Source organism: Arctopsyche grandis, chromosome 10, assembly GCF_051622035.1.
Source record: "Arctopsyche grandis isolate Sample6627 chromosome 10, ASM5162203v2, whole genome shotgun sequence".
Classification (NCBI taxonomy): Eukaryota; Metazoa; Arthropoda; class Insecta; order Trichoptera; family Hydropsychidae; genus Arctopsyche; species Arctopsyche grandis.
This window is the reverse complement of record NC_135364.1, coordinates 16,149,467-16,174,634: the sequence shown is the minus strand read 5'-3', so window position 1 is coordinate 16,174,634 and position 25,168 is coordinate 16,149,467. Positions and strand designations below refer to the sequence as shown.

At 33.2% G+C, this 25,168-nt stretch overlaps 1 protein-coding gene across 1 annotated transcript in view; it reads right to left on the bottom strand.

The window, feature by feature from the left end:
* The window catches only part of LOC143918182 (uncharacterized), a 235,338-nt gene that overhangs the window by 95,406 nt on the left and 114,764 nt on the right, over positions 1 to 25,168 (bottom strand). The window contains exon 3 of the mRNA XM_077439934.1: positions 15,585 to 15,643. The gene's annotated coding sequence lies outside the window, so the exon portion shown is untranslated. The remainder of the gene's footprint in view (positions 1 to 15,584; positions 15,644 to 25,168) is intronic.

Sequence of the window (25,168 nt, the reverse complement as noted above, 5' to 3'; positions counted from 1 at the left end):
GCAATCTGAAGTCTCTATAATTTAACTCAATTGCGTATATGCCAAAGGGTCAAAATGTCATTTCATCAAATTGTACATAGATGTCTGCATAACGAATGAAAATGATTAGTGTATGATTTATTCACTGACAAAATCAAATTATGGGGGAAAATCGTTGTCAAATCAATGGATTTGAAAATTCGAATTGTACGGTCGATTGACGCAGACGTCGATGATTCTAGTATCGGTCTTTAATGCGATGTACAAAAATGTATATAAGTATATATTTGATCGAATAATCAGAGGTACGTTTCGAATATTCGATTTGGGATAGATGGGGAACGGGGCTGATATCTAATTCGCGGTGAATTTTATGTAGGGCGATGTCGGGTGAATGATTGAAAATTGGTTTGGAATCTCGTTACCGTGGCGTTTCGAAGCCCTTTTCCAAGCAGGTGGTTCTCCAAACACCCCCCCTTAGGCCCTACGAACCCTACGCAGATTCGACTGACATATTCGTTCGGATGAAACGTCAACGCGGACTGATTTCACGCTACAACACCGTATCCGTAATAACAAACCACCCCTTTCTGTCGTCATACTCAAACATTCACGACCGTGAATTCCCCTCATTTATTAATTCATAGTAGTATAAATATTACATACCAGTCGTGCAGTATACGATAGAATACCTGGGAAATAGCTGATATGTTTAACATAACCTCTCTATAATTGTTAATTTTTATTTTGCCCAAATTCTAAAAGATGAGGGCGAGTTGTGTCATTCGCAAGTGTGTACATATTTTTAAGTAGGTCAATTTCATCTATAGGTCAAATGAACTTGCATTAAGTTCACCCGATTGAACTTGAATTTCTATTAAATAAATCATATGCCTTTATTTATGTAAGAATAAAAATATTATATGGGAATGGAAAAAAAAGCTAAAACCAAATAAAATGAAAAAACGTACAAAAAAATCACCCCGCGATTTCTTAATGTACCCAAAATTTATATAAATATCTATGTATTTGCCATCAATCTCCGATTATTAAAATACAAAATAATGTACGAGTTTGCATTCTAATTATGGTAAAATAATTAGCAAACTTCTCTTTATGAAAACAGTCCACAGATTAATCTTAAGACTTATGTAATATCGTCCCGAGGGCTAATTGCACTATAATAACGAGATTATTGCGAGCTCAAAAAGACTTTATTTAAAATTTTGATAACTAATATACTAGTTGTTTTACCCGGCTTCGCTCAGTATTTGTAATATAAACAGCTTAAACATGGCGAATCTAATGGTAAATATTCATTTGTTTTTCTATTAAATTTATTTGAATATATATCGAATCGTCGTCATAGAAACTTTGATTTGTTTTCGATGTTACCAACAAACCATACATTTTTTATACATTCATAGTTACAAAGTCTCTTTCGTAAATATATATAATATATTTTCATGTATAGGTAGGTACATATAAATACCGATGTATGTATGTATGTATACGATAGATATGAATAATTTATTAAATAACAGACTTGGCTTGAATCGAAAGTAACTTTCAAACAGTGCGAATACGTTTAGATGAAAAAAGTTTTAAAATATGATTATCGAAGTAAAATGTACGAAATTTCATCGAAAAATCTAGCAATTCAGAATCAATTTCAAATACATTGATAATTCATTTAAACAGACGCAAAAAAGATAATGAAACACGAACAAAAGAAAACCCAACGGAAGTCACTATGAACTGTGAATGAGTGCCTTTTTCGACGGAAAGTAATTAGCCTGGAAAAACTTTCAATGGTGAAATTGAGGGTCCGGAAGGTCCCCGTGGATTTTGGATATTTCCTTCCCTTCCTTACTCAAGGATCTGAGGGTTTCCCCGGTGAGTGCGTGAGAGAACCGCAGGTGGCGACCGAATAATGAAGTGAAACTTTGTTTTCTGCGGCTTTGGCCAAAGTGTGGCTCCGGATAAAAAACATTTCCGGGAAAAACAACTCCCGACCGTTATCTGGCCTAGTACTACATAGAATGGAGGAAACTTAACGGTGACGACCGACCGAAAGCCACCGCAATTTACATGCCATCCCCTCGACGAAAGCTGCCATTGTTGTGCAATTTGGTCATTAGCCGCAAAACAAGAGGTTAAAAAGTTTTTTAATGCAACATCAACACACCGAAATAAAAACCCGAGAGAGAGAAGAAAATTCTATTAAAGTTTTTCCGGCCTTGTTTTCGCGCAAAAATGGGAAAATTTAATCGATTATGTGAAGTCATCTCAAACCAGCAACTCTGACATGCCACTGACATGAATGGGATAAAAGAATTTTGCAAAAACGCTTATACTTTATACGAGCCGCATATTTTTTTAAATAGGAAAACTTTAATTTATTACTTCAGAATGATGATGTAATGATTACCGAAAATTATTCGTGTCTTTATCCAATATCATATATCCAGGGCCGCGTCTAGGAGTTCAGCCGCCTGCGTGAAAACTTAAATTGGCGAGAAATACATGTAGTGTAGAAGATTTTAATAAAAACGAAGATCACAATGAAAATTAGCCAGAAAAACACCCAGAAAAATTAACCAGAAAACTAAAACGTTTAGTTCTGAACAGGACCAGACGGCAAGAGCGACTGAACGTTTTCAAGTTCATTCATGAAAATATAGTGTTTTTACAAATCCCACATCTAGGACATTGTTCTTTCGATGACCAACCAATATTCATCATTCTTGAAGAAATACATCTGGCAGTCGCAAAGATAATATGTAGAACATAAAAGACCCAGCTCCATGCGGACCGAAGCTATACCTGCTATCTCTGGTTACAAGTTGTAACTTGCAACAGCAATCCACAAGTATAGAACAAGATAACCTATGTAAATGCATTTTAAAAAGTACGATATCTTTTTTCGTATTTTTAAGGAATATAATTTTTTCAACTCTCATTTCTTTCGGCCGCCTGTGCGCATTATGTATGGTAGGCGCGGCCCTGCATAGATCCACATATGATGTATATACTATTGATAATTAATTACAATTATAATAATTATAATTAATTACAAACAAAACTAATTATTGAATATTCATTGTTCTTCTGTGTGCATGAGATCTTACTTTTGGTCGACCTCAATTCCAGAAATATTCTTCCAGAGAGATGAATAGTACGTTCTTTGTGATACAATATCTGTACGTTACATAAACAATACATAATATGCAAAGGTACATACATATATGTACGTATCGGAAAACAATCATTTTTCATTAGTACCCCCGAATGACCCAAATATCGTTCATCGGTAGGTTCGCACGCAAATCTGCGAAGCTTCACGATGAATAACGTTAAGTGCAGAGTAATAATAATGGGAGTTGAGTAAGGTAAGTGCTTCCGTGTATCCGAGAGATCACGCGAAAATATTTCTTTGGATAGAAAGATGAACGGTTAATGTATCAGTGGCGTGACCGACGAACGTTAAAAATCCACAATAAGTTTTCTTCAACCAGTATATTCAAATGCTACATGTTCAACTGTCCGTCTGTTCTTAACCGAAAGACGGGAGCATGTGAGATCGTGACTTGCATTAATGCAATATGTACGTGCATTAATAATATATTAAAATACAAGAATTCAACGACGAACAAAAGGACATATCCCAATATTATCAAATCTTATTAAAATCACATAAAAGACTCTGTACGTACGTAACCCAAAGTAAATTGTTGCATATAAACTTAACTACATTATTACTTGCACGTACGTACATAAGCATTGTTTCATTTTAATGACAAACATATAATGTTCGTATTTGAAACTACCATGAGTTTTTATATAGGAATATAAAATAAAATCTAATATATGCTTGATTATAATGAGATATCATGCAATCAATATAGATAAGCATGGATTGAATTCAAAATGCGTTAATATTTTTCTTTTCCCACGGGCTCAAAATATCACAGCGAATCCGCTCGGTTAACGTGTGATAATACTAATAATGAAATTGACGTTATTTCAATATGACCCATTTTTTAAACACTGCTAATGACTTCTTGCATAATATAATATTTATATTAAAGTTGCAATTTTGAATATAAAAATTATACATAAATCATAGAACACATAAACAAAAATTGAAATAGAAAAATTACTCATACGTATAAAAAAGTTTAGCAAGTGTGTAATTTCACCTGTTTGCTTGGGGTCGTTTTTCGTATTTTAAGTATCATCATTTGGAAGCAAATTCAAGCTTTCTCCCGATTCGACATTTCTATACAATATCCACTTCTGTAGTCGGTCAACCGCTACTTCGATCTCTTCACAATCATAAAGGGACATTTTACCAAGGGGAAAATAAAATGGGAATAAGTAGATGTCTGCCTATATAAAGCTCAACCTTTCTTAACTTTGAAGAGCTGTATACAGATATATACCACGAATGTGCGTCCAGCTGGTATTGATTGCATCTAAAGTTTCTAAATTAAATCGGCACGCGTGCGAACGAGCCGGGGGTTGACACGTTTAAAATTGGGTCAGCAGATGAGAAAACCGGAAGCTACAGTAACGCCCTCTGGCGGTTGTGGACCACACCGTTTAGGCGCCAAAAGATAAGCGTTAGCGCCAAGCTGGTTGGTCCGAAAAGATTTATTCGATTTTGGGGTCTTTTGACCCCAGGGAACGTTTGACGTAGCGCACGCGCGCCCCTGATTAAAGGGAGCAGGCATCGACTTGATTTGATTGCCGACCCCTGCGAAAAATGTGCACAGACTCAAACGATCGCAATTTCGATTCTTTATTTTATTTTGATCGAATTGAAATCGGGAAGGGCGAAATATTTGCGGTTTGACCGGTTATAAAATATAGGTACATACATACATATATGTATGTATGTATGTATTGTATATACATATACGTACAAATTAAAAAAAATGCGGTTAAGATATTAAAAGTTTGAATAACTGTAAATTGGATTATATTTTTGGATATAAAAAAAATATCTCATATACGGTATCTATGTTTATAAAAGCTGCACTATTCGCAGATGATCCTTTTACTAAATTTTCGATTAATATAAAAAATAAAAAAGGTTATTTTTCCCTTTCCCAATTGCAAGAAAAGGGTTTGGTAGTTTGGTTCAGTATCGGTTAGAAGACTTGGAAAGAAAATGGGAAAATATCATAATACTGAATTTCAATTTGAATCCAAGCGATTTCAATTTGAGAAAACGAAGATTGATAAACTTCGAATACATGTATGTATATGTAATACATGTAATTCCTATAAAACTAATTAAATCAAAAGGAAGCACGTCTTATTGTACATAAATTCATCGGAATACCGAAAGAATGAGTAAGAACCAAAAAAAAAAAAATGCATACGCGGGCTGGTATGAAAAACGCACGTACATGCAAACATATATTTATAATAATGAATAATAATGGCCGAGCATTATGAGTGGACAGGAAATTTCCTAGAAGAGAAAATTAAAGGCGAAATTCAACGAAACCACGCAACATGCGCCGACTGAGGACGAAATGGCCCACCACCACTAAATATCGACCCAAAAGGGCATTGTACGATGCACACGGCAGAACCAAATTAAAAACAAACTATCGACACTTGATATAGCCCATAAACAAATACAAACAAACACTCGAAACACTTCTAAGAACAACTAACTGCAAACTCACAGGTTATTCGTTCGATCGATTAGTTCAATACTGAACAAGTCCTATGCACATACTCAAGCATAAACTTATTACAAAACAATTTTATTTTCACTCACATAACTATATATTTTAATCAAGTTGATTTGATTAATCGACATGTTTGATTTAAGATGTGTCAAGTTTGGTTAAAAAAATTAATGCTCTTATCTAGTTTACATTATAAATAATGTGAAGTTGTATCTCCTCAAATAAGGTGTGATATATGTATGCATGATACTACTCTGACAAATTTTGGAATTAATTAATACAAGGAAAATTTAGTTTAATTTTCAGTATTATTATAATTTTGATCAATGCCTTTTCATTCCTGAAAATGTCGGATAATAAGAAGAATTTTGTAAAATATAAAATCTATTTTTAGCTACATACATATGTGAGATCAAGATCAAGTTGGGAATATAGATCGTGTGGGCAACGGAGCGCATCGAATTTATATATCTGTCGGATACATGAGCCGTGAATAGTTTATGGAATATATCGGGATCGTGGAGGAGGAATAGGACAGTAGGTCTGGCAAAGTCTAGGCAGGAGGGCTTCAAACTGCACTAAATTTAAACCGAGGACACGGAGAACTTCTCACGGTGTCCATTAGTGCGGCTCGCCTGTCCCAGTTGCGAGATGCAAGCGTCCAAAACAAAGGAAAATCCCGCCAGTTAAATATTCAGAGACAGCATGAGCTCATACTTTAATTCTAATAAATATATAATCGCTACTATGTGTTCCCCGGAAAGAATACAGCCCTTTGTTTGCGTTTTAGGGAAGGAAAGAGGGGATCGCCGCGAATATTCAGCAGACAAAAAGTTAACGTTGAATGTCAGAACGTAGGTATTTGAAATATATATGAGGCCTTTGTCTCGCACAGTTTCCCTATTGAGAGCGTGCTACGCGTAAACCTCAGAATAATATGACACTTTGTAGGTATATATATCTACATATAGATATGTAGGTGTGTAAATAATAAAAAAAATGTTAGAACAAAGAAAACGAGTGAGCTGAATTGTGATGACCTTTTGTTACGTAGTGTTGCATTGTCGGTCAAAATTGAAAGTGTGGAATGAAGAGTGTTACGTTGAAGTACCGTTGACTGAAATCGATAGGAGGTCGAGTCAACGACCACTAGTTGGTTAAGCTATACTTACGTTCCAATACTATAATTATGTTGACCATGCGTTTTTCTGATGTTATACATATGTACATATGTATGTATGTACATACATACATAGATTACACTTTATTATTTTCGGGTTTTTTTTCTCCACTATTTTTATCTGTCGACCTACAAATTGTATATAAAACACCAAATTTGGGGGGAAGACCCAAGATGCAATGAAGAATTTTTAAGTGGATTACAACTTGGTAGAAGAAAGTCCAGAAGAAAAATCGACTCAAAGAGAAGAAGTAATAATTTTATATTGGAATTGGATCATCTCTCTTGTGAAAATGATAAAATATAATGGACAACAGCAATATGGTAATGCAATACGGACATTAAAATGATATATTAGGTCCTAATGTATAATTTAATGTTGCTGCATTCGATATATTTGTCTCTTATAAAAATATATGAAGAGAAAGCTTTCTCAACCAGTTCAATACTAGTAAACGGCAACAGAAATTTAAGCGCTTTGTCAGCAAGCTGTTCATATTTTTCACTAATATCTAGTTAAAAATTAATAACCTTATTTTTTTTAATTCAGCTTTTAAAACGCTATCACTTGAAAGTTCAATCAAGTCCTCCTTTTCCTTCATTGATAATGACGTAGCTGTCCGAATATTTTCATTATCAAAGGGGTTTGAAATCCGATTATTTGCTTCTTCAGGGTTGGGGGAGTACTGCGTAAAATACGATTTGAGCCCTATTAAATGTTCAATCATTTTTTAACGTACATATATTCCGAGACAAACGAATCTTGTTTCAGATAAGAAATTATGTAATGTTTCAAATACTTCATATTGACAATTTTCAATACACAGCTTCCAAAAATCTAATTTTCTGATCATACTTTCAATTTTATCCGCAACATTAAAGATTATTATCGAGCTGTTTTAAAATGTCAAATTATCACCAATCATCAACCGCGTATTACCAAGTGGTACGCGTACCACGGGTTGAGAATCTCTGCATTAGAATATTAAAAAATAAAGTTGAATTGCTACAAAACGAAGCAAATTTGTCTAAATTATTTTTGTTTTAAATTTCCCAGTTTCGAAGATAAAAGAATGTAAATGATATTATTTTTGGATATTTTGGTTTAAATTGTTCAAAAATTTACCATATCTCACGCATAAAGCTTTGTAAACCTAAATCTTCATGTAATTGAATGAAAACATTAGAAGTTTAACACTGAGTTTAAAATTCAATGAGATAATTTAAAAAGGTGAATAAAATAATATAATTTAAAAAGGTGAATAAAATAATATAATTTAAAAGGGAAATAAAAATTGGGCACGGATTTACATATAAAATATTAGTCAATGAACACATATCCACACAATTTTATTTCATGTTTACCCGATGGTTTCTCAATGGAAGGTCGCGTTGACGAACGTTTGAGATAAATTTAGAATACAGATCTGATTATTTAAAAGAAACCCCAAAGATCTGTTTAAAGAGGTGGAAAAAAAAGTCGCATTTATTTAATTATTTTAATTCCTTATTTAGATATCCGGAGCAAGCGTAGATTAATTTGGACTCTAGAATCAATAGTAAGAAAAACAACGAAGAGAATAAAGTAAAAAAAAAATTTTTTATGTGAAAATTCTATGGTGAGTGGAAAGAAATGTAAATGGAAAATGTAAAGAAATACAATCCAAATATTAATGCTTCAGTGATTACAGATTCGCAAAATTTGGCAGTCGACTCGTCTACATCGATATTCAATACAAATATACCGAGTAACGATACTTACGAATCCAATTGAAATATAGGTAAATGTTTATTCCCAGTTTCAATTTTGCAGTACGAATTTGAAAAACACAATATTATTATTCGTTAAAAATCAGATAAACAGCGTGTTTGTACGCTATTTGGACGGAGAAGAGAAATGAAGTTGAATATAAAAGAAAGGCCGATTTTTTGCATTCTCCTTTTAATGCGCCCTCGTTTGCAACGGAGAGGGTATAAATCTCCGAACGAGTTTTATATTAAGCACTATAATTTATAAGATGAATCCTCGTCGCTAGAGAAAAAAAAACCGCTACACAGCCATTTCTTACCCCCCTCATTAAAAATATTGAATAAAAAATTAAATGCGGTTTAGCAAGTGTTTAACCTGTAAGCTCTGTGCAATAAATTAGCTGAAGGAAGACGGTGGTTTTTAGTAAAATCATTTCAGAAGCATTTTTAGCGGGAATTGGATGCATTTTATATCATACTCAAGGAATGGAAAGATGAAACTTATAGACTTGTAGCATTCATTAAACCTATGGAAAATCTCAGTTATAACAGAGATGTTACAATATTTTAAAATAATATATTAAATTCGGGACTTAAATAAACTAATTTTAAGCCATGATTGGAGAGTTTCATTTTTATGATATAATATACTCGAACTTTAAATGTTATAATATATTCGAACTTATATATTATGTTATAAAAGAAAAAAAAATGTCACAAAAAGGAAAACTTTTCAATATAAATTTAAAACATTATAATGAATGCCTGTAGTAATTTTTAATTGCATTTTAAAATAAAATATGCGTGGGACAATTTCTCTCCGTTGGGGTAGTAGTATGGGTATTCCGGGGGAGGGGGTGAACGTTTAAGAGGCCGAAAGCGCCGAATAGAGTCATTTCTTGAGAACAGTTAAGTATGATTTAATTTATGCTGGCATATTTCAGCTTATGACAGCTTTATGGCCCGATGTAGCGCGCGGTAAAATGTTGCCACCGTGTATTAGGGTGAAAATATTGTAGCTTAACGGACTATGGCGTTTTTCGTTCAAAACGTATTATGTACTAATGGGTACTTGGCCTGGAGCTGAATGAACCCTGGCGTGTCACAACATGAATTCGTCAAAACGAATTACGGATTAAGCGGCAGCGACACGAAAAATGAAAGATTTCAAAGGATTACACGGCAGAAGTGTTCACCTGAAAGAATCCTGACTGACATTGCCTTTAAAACCAGTGTACATACCAGGGTGTGGTCAGACAATGTGAATTGCACCCTTGTCCGAAATGGAGTTGGGTTATGTGATTGCACATTTACAAAGAAAGGATATACTGTATTTTTTTTACATATTTCTATCGAAACATTTAAGTACTTCAAGTCATTGGGATCTCTGTCGATAAGGCTGAAGTATGAAAATCAAATTTTTCCTAATTGACTTAAATATACATATAGTTTTAAAGTTCAAAAAAATATGCGTTTCTGGTAGATTGCGTTGATTTTTACAGTTAGGATTTATATTTTGGTCCTATTTTGAAATAATTCGTATTTACGACATGAAAAATACAAAACAGCAGTTAGGTGTAGTAAAATACATGGTAAATCAGATGATCAAATGAGCCAGATGTTTGTCAAGTCATATTTACTATAGACGTTTCAAAAGTGGCTCAGATTTACAATTAAATTCGTGGTACCGATTCGTGTTAGTTTCGCCAAATGTGATATTTAGCAGTGATGCGAAATAAATGATAATTTATATAATCCGAATAAACACGAGAAAGTTTTCGTTTACCAAGAAGCCTTCATTATCCTTGACAAAGGCCACCTAGAGAAAGATATAAATTCAAGCTATTCTTAAATTATCAAAACCAATTAAAACCGCAATGTATCCTATTTAGTAATAATCTAAATAGTAAAATATCCCAAAATCTACCGCATTAAAGATATATATGTATATGTATATTTATATATATATATATATATATATATATATATATATATATATATATATATATATATATATATATTTATATGTATACAGGGCAATGCATTCTGACTCTATTTTATGAACACAATGTTCAGCGAAGTGCACAAAACAACACTCATTTGTTAGAAATGTGATAACTCAAAAAGTTTGCTTTTGGCATGAGAGCTCGAGGTCCAACGGCCGCATCCGTTCCAATCAGACTTCGGCAACTCCTTTAATATATACATTGTATTATACATATGTATGTATATACGCATATATTCCGACAGAAAACTAGCCGGACACCATAGCCGACAAGGCGCAACTTTCTCAAGTTTACTTAGGATGTGTGTGTACACTTTAAATACACCATGTTTTGGCATCGCCGACACATTCGAATCCCGGAGAGAAAACTCCATAAAAAGTATTTCCATTTGAATGGGCCGCTGCAGACGAACGCGAACGGGAATAAACTCTGGTCCATTCGTTTGCGACTCAGTCCCATAAAAGGCACACGCGAGGGTGTGTTTGCATTCAAACTAGGAAAGCGACTAACAAACGCCTTTATGAAAATCCTTTTTCTGCCTCGTGCTTGTCTCGGGAAAGCCTAAGTTGGCCGAGCTAAGAATTCCGCACTGTGCTAGTTCTATACATCTGATATCGATGGGGAAGCGTTGTACATATGTACATAAATTTGGAAGACTTCACATTGAATGTTACAATGAGTTTACTATGGAAAATTTCGATTGGCTGAATGTAATTTATGTGCACGACTTTTGTATGTCCAAATTGAAATTTAATTTAATTTAATTGTCACACCCTTAATTAAATCATACTATTTACGTGAAGCGATTCAAAAATATGCCTTGGAGACGAGCTTTCAAGCAGTGTTTGAAACAACTGAATAAACATACATATTATTCTGATATGATGAAAAATTTAGACAGAAAGCTCGATCACAGTAAGATTATATGTAAAATAAATCTAGAGATCAAATTTTTCAGTACATAAAATAATTAAAAAGCTTTCATAATTTTAACGTAAGCCCAAGCTAAGCCTGCATAATTACATATATCACTTCACTTAACCCAACCAACATAATCTAACCTAATACAATTTAATTAAGTATAAAATTTCATTAAAATAAACGCATTATAAACATGCTTGCCAAATACGATAATGCAATTTGAATTAATATTACTCTGGAGTTTTGAAACGAAATCTTTTGAATACATTAGGTTAAAATCGGTACCAAAAAAGAAAATTAGACAACCTTAAAGAAAAAACGAATCAATCAATGTCATTTTTGGCAATCTCTCAAATTACATACATACATATGCTGTATGTAGGTAGGTACGTATACGAACGAAAATCCCATGCGAATGTTACTTTATCGTAGAGTACGCGTACCATCTGCGATAAGTGCTTTATTCCGTTTCATCGCGCACCCTTCAGAAAGGGTTCAGAGACGATTTCCATACACTGCGAACGTGACTTAATTTATTCGAAATTACCATGAACTGAAACAATTTTAAAATCTCGTTCAAATCACACATAAGCGTCCAAATCTCGTACATAATCACCCCCCTTCACTGAGAAATCGACAATATCATAACATAGTAGTATCGCAATCCCAGAGTTTTATAGGTGACGATAAAATTAGTCGTGATAGTGGGCCATTAGTTGTTTATTGACAGTGGGTGTAATCAACCCAAAAGTTGGCCGGTAAGGTAGTCTAGGCGTACGGCTGAGGGTCCCTGAGGGTCGGAGGGCCTGTCAAATAGCTTCACGGGCTGCCACTAATTGGAAAACAGAGTGCACTACTTCTTACATTATAAGGGACGTGATGTAGGGCCTCCCTTATCAAAGGGATGGCGGATCACAGTCAACGCGGATGCGGGAAAAGCATGGCGAATTAATTAAACCAGTCCGAATGACCGACATTGTGAGATGCATTCAAATTATTATTAAAATACTGTATGTAATATTATTACGTGGGAGATATATGCATATACATACATACATGTACGTGTATATGAAAAAGGGTGATATATGTAGTTTATTAACACTTTGTGGTAATTCAAACATATACATCCACGAAAGCCTGATATCAATTGTGCGTCATGGTTAACACATAGATAGTATTTATTTAAAATATATGAATATGATTAGGGTATCAAAATGCACGATTACAAACCATTATTATTTTACAGAATTAATTTATTTTAAATAGTCACCTGATGACCTGATAACAGTTTTAAACGAATCTTTCTGGAAGATTTTTAAATAGAATTTTCCAAAATTGTATCTCAACTAACTGGAATCTATTAGTTAAACTGTGTAACTAATTAAAAAGAATAGAGTTTAAGAAGACTGAAGACTTTTTTAAATAATTGAGTGAAATCTATTAAATTTTGCGTTTTAAGCCGATAATTCGCCAACGGGAAGTTGGCTCGTAGGTACACGAATTTGAGGTCGTTTGTTTTTCTCTTTGAGGGGTGGAAAATTGCGATGACCCTTACGGTGAATGTGCGGTCGTTCGATGAAGCTCATTAGTGGTATAAAAAAAATGTTGAATGCTGCCATACGGAAAACTCGAATTGTACGTGGTCCACCTCCCTTCTCCCATAGTAGGCTAAATATATCTCGTTATTCCCGTCCACGGGGGTGGGTGGTCGTATCGTTCCCATTCCATATATAGATAAATATAATATATGTACACCCCCGCCGTTACCCGAACACGAAAGAATGTTTTCCATGGGTGATTTTCCAATATTTCGTATGCAGTACGTGCACAAACGCCAAAAGCGTCACAATGGTATTATACGCGTGCGTTTTCATTACGGAAAATTGCTTGATTTTATTGTGCAGGATGTAGCTTATTGTTGTGAGTGGATGGATATTTTAAATTGAATCATCGCATCAATGACGCTCTCTAATAAAATTGATGGAAAATTTATACACATTGAATAATTCTCAGGTATAAAAAAATACATATTTAAATTAAATAATATTAGAAAAAAAAAAGAATGTATGCATGTATTTCAAAAATTATAAAATATATTATTTTTTTACGAATACAGTCTTACCTAATAGAACTAATCTACGTCAGTAGCAATTAGATACTGGCAGTTTTGTGGGCTGGGTTTTTTTTACATAAGCAAAACTACTTATATATAGGTAATATATTATCTATGTATAATACATATGTACATATTAACCAGCAACATAGTTCAGTGGATAGCGCTTAATCCTAACAACTAAGGGGTTACGGTTTCAATCCCTGACCCGGTGTTGCTGGCCAGACCTGGGATATATGTGACTCCAGGCTGATCTTCTCCTATCAGAGTTTGCCAATTTATCTGATTTCATTGTTCAAACGGTTTCTGCCAAAATGGCCACCTACCCTCATTTCTTACCATTATTTGAATTTAATTTAAAATTTTAATAATATTATCATAAATTTACATATAGGAAATGTGCACAAATTAGGTCATAGATGTCACCTTGGGGTAACCCGTAATGGCACTACGGTAAATATAAAATTTGAAACATAAAAATATTAGTATACCTAAGCCCTTATATTTGAAAAAGGCGGAAGTCCAATTTTTATTTCCAAAAACAATACTTCTGTTTGACTTAATTTACAAATTGTTATAATATATTTTAAATCCATATGTCCAGAATCTCGGATAAGCAGAATAAACGTATTACAGGCCACTAGTATTTATAAATATTGTTAAACGCAAAATGTGTTGCGAAATATTTGTCGAAATCAAGAAAAGTGGATTTATGCCACTTTCAAATATAACGGCTCATATATCCGTTAAATATAAAATATAAAATTTGTTTTGAAAATGTATGCTTAAAATAAGAATATCTCATATCTTTCCCCAGTCAAGTAAACAGTGGAAGAAGCTAAACGTCTGAATAAATCAAAGTCTTATGTACTTAATTTTCATCGGCCAAACAATTTGATCTGGGCAGAATAGCCATAATTTTGGACAACGTTCAATATTAAGACAGTGAAAATATTTTAAATATCTGTAAATGTAAAGTAAAAAAATGTATATGATATCAAATTTCAAACGAATTTACGCGTGACACGAAATTAGATGATATTTCTTACCTTTCGCCACGAAATAAGCAGTTGGGAAAAAAGTATAATAACAAAAAAGCCAGAAGTTGAAGAAGAAGAAGCCTAACTTTTCCGCGATAAATTATCTTTATCGCGATCCTGGTGACAAACGCGAAGGATCTTTTATCATTTTTCAAGTCTGGACAGGTTCTCTCAAAGTTACACCTGAAGCGGGGGAGCGTTGCGCAAATCTTATGTCACTTTATTAATGACAGCTGAAAAAACGCTTTTTCACACTCCGAAACGTTTTGTCGTCGCAAACGAGCTCAATCCATATCATAAACACGGTGAAAAATTTTACACCCGAAAAGAAATTGAGTATTTATTAGATACCCGGAGCAGAAACCAGACGTTTGCGGTCCCCGGGGGTTCTTTCTCATATTAACCGAGCGGTCACAGTATATTTGAAAATTTACGATTCGTATGGGGTGCTTTTTATTATTTTATTCTACCGCCACTCGCCAAATATATAATACCATAATAAAAATAACAGAAAACGTTCCGCAGTTTGTGGTGAGAAGTTAACGCGACACTCTTATCCCTTAAAGATTACCGAAAAACGGTCGTATAAATTTATAGATACGTTCAAATATATCGATACAGTACCGGTCATTGAAAATCGCATCACTTTGTCACAATTTTTGTTGTTGTGATGGCATCAGGAAAAAATCCGCTTATAATTATGTAAGATCGCTATGATCTGTGTAAGAAGTAAATAATTCAACAAATCAAATCTATTAATATGATATCAATAATCCGTTTTCCAAAAAAAAAAAACTTTTTTCAATGATCAATACTGTATCCGAATAAAATAAGATGTGAACAAAAACATCAATAATTTCAAATAAAAACATAATATTTATAACTCACCATTGAATAATGTGAAGAATATTTTCGAGCAGTCAGTCGATCGTTCGTTACGGATAAATCTGAAATGAACACAAAATTAAATCAACAACAAGTAAACGAGGGGTTGCTGAAAAAATATTAATGGGACCACCCCGGTCTAAGATTGAACGGTAATGAGAGGGTTAATTAAGCGTCGATTAGCTGTCACAGCCGCCGCCGGGTGTATTTAATTACCACCAATCGATTTCTATTGCTGCGAGGAACGTTGACACGCAAATTGCTGAAACAGCCATATGGTCTCATATATGTACGTACATACAAAACCATTATTAAACATATGTACATATGGATATATTTATATGTTGATATAACTTACGTGTTTGACGTATAATTTCATTATTGGAATGCGAGAATCGTTAATTACAATTTATGTACAAGTCGTAATTGTAATTCCAGTCTCAGTGTGTTGCTTGTATGAAAGAACGATGGAGATATTTCATACGGAATTATTGATAAATATATTGTAGTTTCAATAAATAGCAGACATTTGTAGGAATTATTAATAATTCGTCCTTTCTGTCTTTGCTTTCCTTTTATTAGGTTTTTCCTATTTAATGTTATTTCCACATATATATGTACATACATGCATACATATATAGGAATGAAGCTTTCAATAAAAAAATAGCGCTACTTTATATATGTATATACATACATAGATATATATATATATATATATATATATATATATATATATATATATATATATATATTTTGTAGAATATATGTATGTAGATGCATTTAGAAATATATATGTACGTACGTACATACATATGTATATGTATTTGGATCGGTGATTATTCCGCTATAAGCGATCTCGCGCACGTCACTAAAATCTCGATCACGGAACATCTAGCACCCAAAAACTCCATCAATCGAAAGGAACCCACGCGAAATATTGTACTAACGAGAACTCGATTGCCAGATATTACGTATTCGCGATTTTTGTGGCAACGATTGTCGTGCGCGCGATTGCAATTTGCACAATAATCGAGGTCTACGTATACAGATATGCTTATATTAACATCCATATTTTCGCCATCCGAACAGATAAAAATAATACAGTATTATATGTTAGATTTGATTGTTTATCCCAAGACTCCCTTAAAACACGAGAAATGTGTGTGTATTAAATCAATTGTATAATAGACATCGATAAAGTCAAAAATAATATAAAAATAAATATTTTCAGTTTTTATACATTTAAAAAAATAGAATATGTATATGAATTTCTGTGTTGTTACACACAATATTAAATTATACAAAAGTGTTAATTATTTTTCAATTTGTACTGAAAGACAATATATTTGGTTAATAATAAAAAATTTAATTACATTTATTTAATTACGATACCTACTCTTATTTTTGTGTAGTCGGAAAAAGAGGAAAAACAACAAAAGCTGGCCTAAACTTGGCGGAAAAATAAAATAACAGAAGAAAATGGACAAGAGAGATCTTAATCAGAGGCAAACCAAAAGAAGCAAAAAAAAATCTCAAGCACGACGAGTTGGATGAAAAGCAAGCTTTGTGGAACAAATTGGATACACATCGCTCAAAATAGAGATGAGCGAATGAGGAATGAGTGGAAAGAGTGAAAAGGTTTTCATCAAAACATCACACATACACACAATGTCTGGATAATTATTGACCGTAAATTGCGCGTATCCATTTCCTGGTATAAGGCGAGAATGAATAAAAAAAAAAAAGCAAAAACAGAACGAAAATAGGGATAATTTGTGAATATTGTATTTTGCGGGAAGGAGGTTTGATTATACGTGCGAAATTGAATTTTTATTCGACTCTGGAGACGGGCGTGGAAATATAATTTTGAGTTTGAGAGGCAATAGGAAGTCGTGGGCTAAAAAGGTAGGAAGCCAACGCAAACGTCCCCCAGGGAGAGACCCTGACGACCGGAAACGGAAACCTCGCAGATAGAGAGGAGTTGCTGTTCTTTATGGTGGGAAAAAATCAAATCATACGCTCCCTACAAACCACTGAGAAAATATTTTCATTGCACTTTCAGAAGCTTCGAAACAACCGATTGCATATCAAAAAAATATTAAATAAAAATGAATGTTTCTCAGATTGTAACAAAGCATTTTCTTACATATAATATTGTACACATTTCCTTATTTTTATATGAGTGGGAAACTTTTCAAAATTTGTTTGTACCTAAATGTTTGAAGTTACAAGAAAATCTTTACAAATTTTATATTTTACAAAACTTTTATTGTTGTGTGAACAAGTTTGAGAGTCACTGTAATAAACAACATACGTATATTATATAACATAAAACTAGCTTCAACATTAAAACTTATCGTGATTTAATATTCAACAAAATAATATGTAAATATTACATTAAGTATTTCAACAAAGAAAATGTAGATTATTCCAATGGAGGGCAATTTTATTACGCTTATTTTCATTTTCAGGAAATCGCAATCGTCCTTTGTATCACGACCTAATGAGGGGATTGTTTGAATACATAAAGAGCGAAACAATGCACACAAAATAGTGAACGAATTTAAAACACGTATAAATATATAAAACTATTGAATGAACTTTTAATGTATGAGCCTCTGTATTTTATTTTTGTGCTTTGAAATAATATATTTGATTTCTCGATATAAAATTTATGTAATGCCTTCAAACGCATATACATATGCACACACGGGTACAATATAACCAATTTTGCATGATGATATCGCGTAAAAATGGCACCGAAGCAATCGTTCCAACAAAAGTTTCATCAGCGAAATGTAACTTGGAAATTTCAGACGTCGGAACACCTGTGTTCAAATGGACGGTTTCAAAGTAAAATTAATGCTGAAAGTTACCTTTAACACAATTAATCAAAACCCAATATAAACACAAGTACATATCGAATGTACATATGTAAATGTACGTGCAAGATACTATAACACGATACACTTTAATTTAGGTCATTTGCGAGAGAAGTTTCAGCATAAATGAAAATGAATGAATAAATGATAGCCGAATTAAATGTTTATTTTATTATGAAGTAAAGTCGACATCGATTAGAAAGAAAATGGATACGATGAAAGGAAATAGTCGTTTAATTTCATCGATTATAATTTTATTGCAACACGTTTTATTGTTCTCGATAATGAAGAATGCAATGTTGAGTACATAATGTCATTCGATATTATGCTGAAGCCATAATTTGCATAATGAGTTAAAAAACAATGCTCTCTTTGTAAAACAATTGCGGAATTATGTCAAGTGGTTAATTTTCAGCATACGATTAAAATTCATTTGACTGCGTAGTTAGAAAAATGCTTATATGTATCTCTGTGTACATACATAGATGAAAGATTATATACATAAGTATAAAAGTATCAGTAATTAATACATATATGAAAACTGTAACTACAGATATTTTAAAAAATGTTCAAACCAGTTAAAACAACAAAGATGCAAAATATAATATACAGGATAATGATTTATTTTAGAATCAATCGGTTCTCAACCATGAAATTGATTGTTTCAATAACAAATTTCTTTCATTAATGTGTTGTGATTATTATAAATGGGTTTATAAATTTTTAGGTAAGGTACCTGCTGTCAATTTTTCATTTCACGATTTCATCACAATACACACCGAATCACATAGCATTTCATCAGAATTGACTTTCGTGAGTCACGAATCTCTCGAAAGTCATTATTGATAGCCGAGCGCGTTAAAAACGCGATCGAACAGACGGTTTCGCATTTTCGACTTTTGCATCGCGTGACTTTCCACGTTCCTAGAATATAAGAGTATAAATAAATATACATATCTATGTACACAGTCAATACAATCTTCTGCGAAATTATTTGTCATTCATTTTTCCCCTCTCTATTTTCAATACATATTTTCAGCAAACGTCGAAAGTTCTAAAAAATAATACCGACTGTATAATAAAAAAAAATGTAAACGAATAGGTCGTTAAACTTAACGCGTTTATTACTGATTTCATGTTTGCATTTGAAGTAATATCCATTGAATGTACGTACGTACACTCGTATGCACGAACATGTTTGTTTCTACTTTATTTATTTTTTACCCAAAGCGCAAAAATGATTATTTTACGCCCTCTTAGCGCCGCGGGGTAATTGGATATAAGCGTTTTATAAAATGCTTATTAAAATTTGTCGACTCGCAAGCATTTTTAAATAAAAATTTCGACATGCTAATGTAATTATTATCACGTTTAAATAAATCAACGACCGCTGGTTTAAGTTTATGCGTATTACCTACACAACTATGTATGAACGTATGTGCATATACATACATATATTATATATTCAAGTATGTATTGTGTAAGTAAGTACTCTACTCAAATTTTTTTGTAAAAAATATTCAGGTGTAATATATTTTTTAATATATGTACATATATCTCAATGAAATAAAATCCAAATGCAATAATCTTTTTAAGAGTCAAATTTCTGAGTATATTTATAGCATTTTCTTTTAGTACAAATTGCATACAACCGACCTAGACAATTATACAATTCGCCACTGAGGAATTGCGTGCTTAACAGCAACAATTCAAGAAGATTGATGTTGGCGAACATGCAGTATAGTCGTTGGCAATAAAAGTAATCATGAATTAGGTGGTAATTTGTACTGTGGGTTATAATTTAGAAGTTTGAACGTTGATTAGTTACGCCTACAACAATTATCAAAAAGAAAAATAATTTCCCAGGAAAATTGAGTAGCGAAGTCGAGAAAGGGGTAGAACGAGCATCGTCCAATTTCGAAAAATAATAATAATAATAGGTAATGGATCGCATTTCGAATGATTTAATATCCTTTGCGCGAATGGCGTAACAGAAGAGACGATAGCTTAATAATAATTTTCAAGTGAAGCAGAAAGAAATTCAAGATTAAAAGTAACCTTTGGAGCTGACCAAGCTCGATAATCGAATTAAACGTAATGAAGCTACATTAAAGAGGAAAAACGTAACGTTTCCGCTAACGAGGGTATTGCGGACAAGTACTCCCGTATCCTCGCGAAAATGATTCTTTATTTTCACCGTTTTTTCACTTTCTCCTCTGTTCTAATTTCTTTTACAAAAATTTACTTCACATATTAGAAAATTTAACAAATTTACATAATTTATTTAAAATTATAATAAAAAAAAACTCGTTTGAAATTCAAACTGATATATTTGAACCAAATTGTTTATTACTAAATTTGAATCATAATTTACATTAAAAAATACTTCGTAAAAAATTCGTAAAAGGAGCGAATCTAATACTGGTTCTTTGAACAAAATTGATTGGAATATTGGAGCTTTCTAATAATGTATGTAATATAAATAAGTATATGTATAATTTATTTATATTAAAATTCACTGTGATTTGATCACCCTTCGTAGGTACATACACATAATATATACATTGGTACATTGTAAAAGGGGACGAATCGTGTGTGAATTTTTTAACGTTGTTGTTTTGCGCGTATGCGAACAGGTGTGCCTGGGATATAAATCTAGGCCTGATTCCAGGTAAGAGATTTAAATGTGTATCACGGGACAGGGATGAAACACGCTTCTTTCTCCGATACAAATAGCTTTTAGATTTATACGCTTTTTATTTCCGGTTTTTCCAAACCCGAGCAGGAAATGATATCCGTCGTCAGGCGATGGCGTTCCCGATAAATGGTCTTTTTACGGTCGCACATGTCGACGCTATTTTTATGATTTGAAATTTTGCATATTCATTTTATTTTCTGTCAAATATTGCCAATAGATTATGTTTAAGTATTTCGTTGATAGGAAATAAAAATATTGATATTTTATAACGAAAGCTACGTATGTATCGACACATTGACCCATTGATGACAATTCTATTTATTTATTATGACGTTTGATGAGGGATGAAATGGTGTTTGATTACACGCAGCACAATGCGTGTGTGTGTAAATTATGATGAAAGGTTTCAGGATGGTGCCACTCGAGAATACAAATCCCGCGAACGATCCAGTGACCTAGACATCAAAAGCGTTCATTAGCAATTCAAATGGCCCTTGACACGTGGATAACGCATACGCATGTATTTACTGTGCGTATACATATGTACATACATACATAAATCTATGAAGTGTTAAATCCATGATTTTGTATGAGACGAATGTGTATTATATTATATATGTATGTATATTTACTGCATTATCGGTATATTACACCCACGCAAAATATTGACATTTTGATTTCGGTAATACGAATTCCAATCGTCAGTCTCAAATTCAATCTAGGTGAAATAGTTGGTGAAAAATCGTCATAATAAATTCTTTAAGGTGATATACATGTTTATTTATAGCGCAGTGTAGGTCAGTGTTTGCCATAATTGCCGATGCTGTATATATTAGTGTAGGCGGGGACATGGAATTTTTTTATGTTATATTTAGATAAACCTAGTAATAGGTAAATATCTTGAGTTAATTCATAGAAAAGGTAGTCTAATTGCCAATTATTGTGTTAAACTTATAAACCGCTATATATGTAGGTATTACATGAATACAATGATGGGTGATTTTTTAATTGTTGTCTTCATATGATTGGAAATGATAAACGAGTTAAAGAAGTGGCAAATTAGTATGTGCAAATTGAATTTTAATTGAGATAAATGGAAAAAAATATTTAAGGTGAATATTTATAGATGAAGTAGATAAATACAAAAAATAGTTCGGAATCGCGAATATCCTCGGGGAGAATTTATAAATTTTCCAGGATAAGTGTCAGCAGATTAAACTGAATATCGTCTGCCTGAGAGGAGCTAGCTCGCAGCTCGTGGATGAAAATGTAACAAGGGGGTAACGAAACAATTACCAGCAATTAGTAAATGAGAAACTGAAGTCGTTTCTCCATTGCAATTTTCACCCTTTTTTTGCATTTAAAAGCGAAAATGTATATGCAAATCCATTAAGCTTTATTGATGAATTTATATATTTTTTTCGAATTCTCGATAAAATATATTATTTTAGAGTACTCCAATACGTATCGGGAGAGTCGTAAAGATCTATTGATGACGACAGTAACGATTTCGGGAAAAGTATCAGCGACAATGGAAAGAAACGAATGCTCAGCGTGAATTTTTCTTTTTTCCTCTAATACATATTACATAATATTACGGTATCTAAAAAGCATCATCCCTTAAATGATGCCGTTGCGCCGGAGGAAAGCGTCATTTATTAAATCATAATGGGGTCATGAATTCATCGAGATGAAGATGAACATTTGTCAGTGGCACTGCACGACGAGACGATACACGTAGAGCCGAAACAGAGGTAGAAAACCAGTGAAAATATGCACCCTAAAAATACATTGATATTATTTTAGATATATTATATATTTTATTTCAAATGTTATATTTTTAAGTTGCCGTGTAGGTCATTGTTTTAATGTATCCATTTACTAAATTCCAAAAGCGCATTCATTAGTGGGAACTTCCACAGTGAAGTCAGGATGTATGCAAATTATACAAAAGGGTTTTGGTGTATGAAATGGAATGTAAATAAAAGTGAGCTGGGTTCGAAACAACACGTTTAGATTTTCTGTCTGATGGCATATACCAGGCTCGTAGGTAGGTTGAGGTAGTTTGGGGAAAAGGGGGTCGTGTCAGTCGGGGTGAAAGGGACTAGGGGCTGACGAGAGTGACACGTGAATGATACGCCGCAACAGGGAGCAGGATAGAGGAGAGTGGAAGTAGACAAGACAATCTGTCTGATGAATGAGAACATGACTGCACCAAAGATCGATTGCAAATACAAATCTTGATCAAAAAATAACATATATGAATATTTTCATAGGAATGTATGTCTACAGTAAATGCTGTTAACAATTGATATAGGCGAGATAAAACCCGCCGGATCCGGATATTTAAAATTTCGAGTATTAACTTAAAAATTCAAAATGATTTTCCAGTCGATACATTGAAAATATCCAAATATGTAAGATGTGTTATTTATAGATTCTGCGTGTACATGATTCATATATGACCTTATTTGTCCGAGAACTTGATTTTACGACTTGTGAGTTCTGAGAAGACTGAAGGGCGCTACAGACGCTCTGGAATATCGGAGCGGTATGTCTTTTGGTAGGCCGTGCGGCGAACGAACAGAATTTGGTTCGACGTGCGGCGTACTGAATGCGCTTCGACCTGACGGCGAATGTTCCTACACACGCTACGGTCTGCATCAACATCGGTCGCCGCAAGACATACCGTTCCGATATTCCAGAGCGTCTGTAGCGCCCTTAACGTGTGTAGGAACATTCACCGTCAGGTCGAAGCGCATTCAGTACGCCGCACGTCGAACCAAATTTCTGTTCGTTCACCGCACGGTCTACTACAAGACATACCGCTCCGATATTCCAGAGCGTCTGTAGCGCCCTTGAGAACAATGGAACGGATTTTGCAAATACTGAAAATAAATATCGAAAACGATACGGCGTACTGAAATTTGGCTAAATTTAGAATTTCACCCATATATTTATTTATTTATTCACAAATTTGCCACAGTGACTTTTTTTCACCCGGAGTCGACCAGGATCCGTCAGGTTTTCAAAATATTAGACTCGGATCCGTCGGGTTTATATAAATAAGAAGAAGTGCATAGTCAGCATGTGAATACCTATTTCATTGGAATCGAAATGAAAGTTGATATTTTCACGTCGTTTTAAACATTGACGATTAATTAAAATCAATTTTAATAGACAAATATACCGTAAAAATATACGGTTTTCGTTTAAATAAAAAGCCCCAGAAATAAAGGGGTTTTCTAGGAAATGTCAACATTATGTTTCAACATGTCAGTAGAAGTTTGCCATTAACATGAAACGCAGAGCGTCGTGTTTTTTTCTAGTGATGATTCTTTTTTCTAAAAAAAACTCGTTTTGATGTGTTAAACTTGCATTTGTGTTTTTTGGACCTTTAATCTTTTTTTATGTTTTAAATTAGAATAAACACACATTCACATGAATACGTTCCAAATGTGAAGTTTCCCTTGAGTATGAATTTTGGATCAGAATACAAATTGTTTTCATCTTATCTTATCATGAATTTTCCTAACACAAGCATAATAGACATATTCACGAAAAAGTTTTATTTTAATATATTTAATAGTTTATATATTTAACATTTTTGGTAATTGTTCCTATGTATTTATTTCTATTTATTATGTATATACATAATATAAAATAAATGTTATTTTATTAATAAGATAATGAAATAATTACAACGGCACAACCCACATATTCGCAACCAATGCATAGAAACATATCAAACAACAAATCCACTGAATATGATTAATGCGACTAGTCACAAAAATAGCGGATGACAGATACGAAAATTCACCTCCCATTTAACAACGTCCAATATAACCTCGGTAAGCGGCGATATACATAATAAAAGACACGAAAAAAAATCAATCAAGTCAAAAAGTTGTCGTCAAACGCTCAAGAAATCCCATTGAAAATACGTCAAATTGTCAACATTTTAAAAGGTTCTTCGAAGCACATAAACACAATGAACCGAGAGCAGA